This window comes from Apium graveolens, chromosome 10, assembly GCF_009905375.1.
Source record: "Apium graveolens cultivar Ventura chromosome 10, ASM990537v1, whole genome shotgun sequence".
Classification (NCBI taxonomy): domain Eukaryota; kingdom Viridiplantae; phylum Streptophyta; class Magnoliopsida; order Apiales; family Apiaceae; genus Apium; species Apium graveolens.
The window spans coordinates 20,083,320-20,090,464 of NC_133656.1; the positions used below are offsets into that span (position 1 = coordinate 20,083,320).

At 42.1% G+C, this 7,145-nt stretch overlaps 1 non-coding gene across 1 annotated transcript; it reads right to left on the reverse strand.

Annotated features, from left to right (window-relative positions):
* Positions 1-2,503: 2,503 nt before the first annotated feature.
* Positions 2,504-2,658, reverse strand: LOC141694058 (5.8S ribosomal RNA). Its single transcript, XR_012563390.1, has one exon. It is a non-coding gene; the product is annotated as a 5.8S ribosomal RNA (ribosomal RNA).
* Between the last annotated feature and the right edge of the window lie 4,487 nt (positions 2,659-7,145).

Here is a 7,145-nt window from a genome sequence, read left to right on the forward strand (position 1 = left end):
TGATTACTTGCCCAACATTCGGGAAGTAAGTCCATCTAATTGAGTCGGCATAAGTGACAGGTCGGGGTACGGTCTATGAAGGTGTAAGAGGCTAGGTGATAGTCCATCCACGCGTGAATGGCCTGATAACAGTCTAGCACGAGGTCCTAATACGGCCAGGGTGATGACCGGCGAGGAATTCATCCATCTACAGTAGAAAAGGTTACTTAATGGGTATCTTTGCCTGATCAACAAGATATCGGGTTTATGCTAAAGTTTTTTTTTCTTCCAAATTCATTGGGTATTATAACTCTGTTTATACTTATCATAACAGAAGTTTCCAAGGAGAGCATGAGATATATATATCGGTGTATATATATCGGTACTTAATGAAGTATCTCATAACTTCATTTATTTTGAATGATACTTCAAAGATTGAATCTATTCAAGTCTTAACTTGTAGTCTCATCTATGTGATGAACTTTTGAAACTGATTATAACTTGAATGGTGGTAGTTCAAGTAGTATTCGGAAAATATATAAGTATATTGGACTATATTGTAACTTCATCTTTTCAACTTATATCTAGTTAATGATTATCATATGCATGAGAAAGATTTTCAGAAAAACGTTGAGACCAGGTTAGATATATGAGATGACCTTGCAACGATATTTTTTTACAGTTATAAACTGGAACTCTGTGTATATTACATGTCAGAGGATTTCAAAGATTTTGAAAAATATATATATATATATATATATATATATATATATATATATATACTGAATATTTAGCGACTTGGTCGCGTTAAGATATCAACTTGGTTTATTTCTTCTTGACCAAGACTTTCATGAGTACTATGAGAAGGCTCATATATTGTTAATTACTATACATGTTATTTTGGTGAGCTGTTTTGCTCACCCTTGCTTCCTTTCTTCATCACACAACAACAACTAGACAAGATGAACAGGACCAGGCTCCCAATTTGCGAGCGGATAGGAAACGTTATACAGTTTCCTGTAGGCGTTGATGTTGTTGTAGCTGAGGTAGGAATTACCAGTAGGCTAGGCTTTCAACTTTTGATGTACCGGACTTATGTATATTTATGAATTGTAATAATGGCAAAGAATATATAAATTTATTCAGAAACCCCCTTTTGAGGTATAATGGCTTATAATTGTGGAATAAAATGACTTGTGTTATTTTTTGGTATTCATCTCTGAGACTATAACTTGTGGTGTGTGTGTGTGTGTATTATGGGGTCACAGTACGCATCAATTGGTTGTTTATTAAGATTAAGTGTTATTAATGGAAATGGAACTCATGACAACCCAGATTCCCGACCCTGGATTTTGGGGTGTTACAGATTAGTCTTTCGCCCCTATACCCAAGTCAGACGAACGATTTACACGTCAGCATCGCCGCGGGCCTCCACCAAAGTTTCCTCTGGCTTCGCCCCACCCAGGCATAGTTCACCATCTTTCGGGTCCTGACAGGAATGCTCACACTCGAACCCTTCTCAGAAAATCAAGGTTGGTCGGCGGTGCACCCCATATGGGGATCCCGCCAATCAGCTTCCTTGCGCCTTACAGGTTTACTTACCCATTGACTCGCACACATGTCAGACTCCTTGGTCCGTGTTTCAAGACGGGCTGAATGGGGCACCCGCAGGCCTGTGCATGGAGCACGTAGATGCCGAGGCATGCCATGAGGCGCATGCTGCCACCACAATCAACGTGACGGCATCTTCACAAGCATTTCTAAAGCCCGACTTTGGCCATCGTGCCAATCTGCACAGATCCACACCGCGAGCCGATCGGTGGACTGGCTTGACACCGTTCCACATCCAACCGGGGTGCATCACCGATCCCCATCTGCTTCCCACCCGACAATTTTAAGCACTCTTTGACTCTCTTTTGAAAGTCCTTTTCATCTTTCTCTCGCGGTACTTTTTTGCTATCAATCTCTCGCCTGTATTTAGCCTTGGACGGAATTTATCGCTCGATTGGGGCTGCATTCCCAAACAACCCGACTCGTAGACAGCGCCTCGTGGTGCAACAGGGTCCAGGCACGACGGGGCTCTAACCCTCTCTGGAGACCCCTTTCAAGGGACTTGGGCCCGGTCTGTCGCTGAACACGCTTCTCCAGACTACAATTCGGATGACAGAGCCGCCTAATTTTCAAGCAGGGCTATTCTCGGTTCGATCGCCGTTACTAGGGGAATCCTTGTAAGTTTCTTTTCCTCCGCTTATTGATATACTTAAACTCAGCGGATAGTCCCGCCTGACTTGGGGTCACAGTTAAGGCGAACAAATTGTGTTGCGCCTTAGGGTCCTCGAGCTCCTTAGATGACACTATTACGTGCGACAAGACAAGAGGGTCTTTTACAACCATCGATGTCACGACGTACGTCGCCGGAGACTCGCTTTTGCGCCAACCGCACAACACGACACGGGAGGTCAATTTTCGCCCAAAAACCAACACCCCTCATCAAGGAGTGAGTGTTTGAGGGCAAGCAAATGTGTGACACCCAGACAGACATGCCCTCAGCCTATTCGCTTCGGGCGCAACTTGCGTTCAAAGACTCGATGGTTCAAGGGATTCTGCAATTCACACCAAGTATCGCATTTCGCTACGTTCTACATTGATGTGAGAGCTGAGATATCCGTTGCGTGAGTCGTTGTGTTTTGGAATGATGTTACCACCCCTAACGGGGTGCGAACATACAATTTAATTTTAAGTTCCCTGGCGCATTCCGCGCCCGGATGATTCATAGGCCTGTGGCCACCAAAGAGGGGCCACCTAAGGTTTGCAAACGGCGGACCGAAGCCCACCAATGCTTGCCCAATGTGTTTACGTGTTTGTGGGTCATTCTGCTATCGTAGAATTCGACAATGATCTTTCCGCAGGTTCACCTACGGAAACTTTATTATGACATCTCCTTCCTCTAAATGATAAGGTTCAGTGGACTTCTTTCGACATCGTGAGCAGTAAACCGCACACGTCGCCACCATCCGAACACTTCACCGCACCATTCAATTGGTAGGAATGACGGGCGGTGTGTACAAAGGGCAGGGAAGTAGTCCACGCGAGCTGATAACTCGCGCTTACAAGGAATTCCTCGTTTAAGACCAACAATTGCAATGATCTATCCCCATCACGAAGAAATATCAAAGATTTCCCAGGCCTGTCGGCCAAGGCTACAGACTTATTGAATACATCATGTAGTACGTGTGCGGCCCAGAACATCTAAGGGCATCACAGACCTGTTATTGCCTCAAACTTCCATGGCCTAAAAGGCCATATTCTCTCTAAGAAGCTGGCCGTGAAGGTCTATCTCCACATAGCTAGTTAGCAGGATGAGGTTTCGTTTATTAATAGAATTATCCAGACAAATCGCTCCACCAACTAAGAACGACCATGCACCATCACCCATAGAATCAAGAAAGAGCTCTCAGTCTATCAATCCTTACTATATCTGGACCTAGTAAGTTTCCCCGTATTGAGTCAAATTAAGCCGCAAGCTCCACTCCTGGTGGTTCCCTTCCGTCAATTCCTTTAAGTTTCAGACTTGCGACCATACCCCCCCCCCCCGGAACCCAAAAAGTTTGATTTCTCATAAGGTGCCAGTGTGGTCTTAAAAGCATCATCCACTGATCCCTGGTCGGTATGGTTTTTGGTTGAGACTAGGACGGTATCTGATCTTTTTCGATCCCCCAACTTTCGTTCTTGATTAATGAAAACATCCTTGGCAAATGCTTTCACAGTTGTTCGTCTTTCATAAATCCAAGAATTTCACCTCTGACTATGAAATACGAATGCCCCCGACTGTCCCTGTTAATCATTACTCTGATCCCGAAGGCTAACATAATAGGACCGAAATCCTATGATGTTATCCCATGCTAATGTATACAGAGCGTAGGCTTGCTTTGAGCACTCTAAATTCTTCAAAATAACAGCGCCGGAGGCACGACCCGGCCAATATGGACAGGAGCGCATCACCGGCAGAAGGGACGAGACGACCGGTGCACACCAAAAGGCCGACCCAACCCAAAGTCCAACTATGAGCTTTTTTTTTTTGCTAAATAACTATGAGCTTTTTTTATGCTAAATTTAGTATATATAGACAAAGAAATAGGGATCAACCCAAAGCTCTATGACAGGCCATAGAGAGGGTGCTATCTATAACCAATCTCAGAATAAGATTGGAGAGAGAAAGCCAAACTACAATAGCTAAGACAAAGCAACTAAATACTAAAAATAGGGGAAAGCCAAGTAATTAAATCAGGGCTATTAAAAAATAGTTTAGAGAACCAATTTGAACTATGCAACCTTGCCACAAAGTCCCTAGTGATGCACTGCATGAGCTTTGAGGGGCCAAGGATGCCTGAGTTGTGAGCACGAGCATTACGCTCCCTCCAGAGATGGTAACAAAAAATATGCATGAGACAAAGGCCAAGCACGCCTTTAAGCTTGTCCTCAATGTTTGATAGATTGTGAAGTAAGGTGATCCAAGTGTCACCCACAACCGAGAGATCGACAAGAGCCAAAAGTCTAACCAAAATCTAATGACTATACGTGCAATGAACAAATAAGTGAGAGTATCTTTCCCTACCTCCAATATATAGGAAACACTGCTGAGAATATAAAATGCCAAATTTATGCAATCTAGATAAGGTGTTGAGTAGACCATGACAAAGAACCCATTCATGGTGGGCATACCTATTGATTCGAAGCTTGTGCCAAACTGCAATATGCCAATCAAACATATCTCCTCTGTTTCAAATCGAGTTCCATATGTTCTAAGTTTTGATCTTTGTTACAACCATTCCATCCCAAAAAATAGTATCAACACCACTCGTGTTAATAGCTGGAAAGTCGAAAGTGTAGAGCCAATGCTGAAGAATGGGATCAAGATGATGATGTCTGCTATTTGGCACCGGGAGGCACCAAGACCCTGAAGAAATGATTTTACTCACCATATCATTAGCATGCAAGCCACATTAATTTATGATAGGAGAAGAATACAAACTGGCCAAACAAGTTGCTCCCCACCACATATCAAACCATAAGGAAATAGTGTCACCAGTGCCAACAGAATAAGAAAAGAATTGGAGAGCAATTCTGCGAAGTTTTAAAACCTTTCTCCAAACATGAACAGTCTGTAGGAATGCTAATAGACCAGAAGTGTTTGTGCTTTAGGACGGTTTCATTAACCCAGTGAGGCCAAAGGCTGCTTGATTTAGTCACCACTCGAAGCAAATGACCAATGAGTTGAGCTTTATTCCATTCGATCATGTTTTTTAGACCAAGCCCTCCTTCCTCCTTTGGAAGACAAACCACACTCCAAGAAATTTTAGCACCACCTTTGTGGTTTATGTTACCTTTCCGCAGAAAACGAGTCAATAATGACTGGATAGTTGCATGAACAAGAGCTGGCAACAAAAAGTGATTACACCAAAATGCTTCAATAGCATTCAGGACAGATTTGATTAAAAGAACTCTTCCTACCATGGATAATAAGAGAGTAGACCAAGAGTGCATACGAGAAGTGATTTTATCAATTAAGGGAATACAATCATTAACACATAGCTGAGAAGATATTAAAGGTACTCCAATAAATTTGACTGGAAGAGTACCTCTGGGGATGCCCAAGGTGTCAAACCAATCCAGTAAATTGCTGTCACAGTTGCAAACAAAACCGGTGCTCTTTGTTATGCTAGGAACCAAACCACTCCACATGGAAAAGGTGGTAATAGAAGTCATAATGTGCTCAACAGAAGGCCTGGAACCATGGGAGAAAAAAAGAACATCATCAGCAAAAAAAAATGATTGATCTTGAGATCCTTGCAATGCCAGTGGAACTTGAAATGAGCAGGATTGTCATTGAGAATACAAGACAAAATATTCATGCAGAGTGCAAAAATATAAGGTGACGTAGGGTCACCCTGTCTTAAACCTTTAGTTCCTCCAAAATAGCCATGAATAATCCCATTTAATTTCATAGAGAACTTAGTCATGCAAATACAAGATTTTATCCAAGTAATCATCATAGTAGGAAATCTTATCTTGTGAAGAATTGCCAGAATAAAATCCCAGCTAAGAGAGTCGAAAGCTTTATGGAGATCAATCTTGAGTGCACACTTGGGTGAACCAGTCTCTCTGTCATAGCCTCTAAATAATTCTTGAGCTAACAACACATTGTCAGAAATTGAACAACTTGGGATAAATGCAGATTGTGCTATATCAACAATTGAGGGCATGATGCTCTTAAGACGCATGGCAATGATCTTAAAAATACATTTGTACAATACAGAGCATAAAGAAATGGGTCTGAAATCGTTCATTCGAGTTGGGGCCACTGTTTTAGGAATTAAGGAGATGAAAGTCGAGTTAATACCAGAGTGCATTGACCCTGAGGCAAAAAAGAATTTGACTGTATCACAGAAGCTAGTGCCCGTAATATGCCAAGTAGCAATAAAGAACTTCGCATTGACACCATCAGGCCCTGGTGCCTTGTTCCTTTTCATTCTCTTGATCGTATCATAAATCAAAAGATCAGTAATTGGAGTTGTTAAAGCATGAGATTGTTCTTCACTTAACTCCTTGTAATTAACCAAAGAGAGGTCCAAAGATTCTTGTTGACAGGGACTACCAAGCAACTGAGCAAAATAGTGAACCGCAACCTGAGCACATTTGTTTTGGTCATGCACAATATTACCCTCACCATAAATAAGGGCAAGGACCTTGTTTTTGTTCCGGTTAACTTTGCATTGCTGGTGAAAGCACGAGTTGTTATTGTCCCCTGGATGTAATCATTTCACTTTAGCTTTTTGAAGCAAGAAAGATTCTTCCTGAAGCAAAGCATTATTAAGATTAGCAATGAGGATTTTTTCTACATCTAAAACCCCGGAATCAGAAGAAGAACTTGATGAAACTTGAAATTCTGCAAGAGCATTACGAGCCACAATCATATTAGATTGGATGTTGCCATGATCTCTGTTGAGCTGTTTTAGAAAAAGCTTGGTATGCTTAAGCTTAGCACTAAATTGAGCCATAGGTGTACCCTCACAATGTAAGGACCAAGCTGAAGACACTAAGTCTAAAAAACCTAGGATCTCGATCATGTAGTTGAAGAATTGAAAGGGTTTGCCATGTTTTTGAAG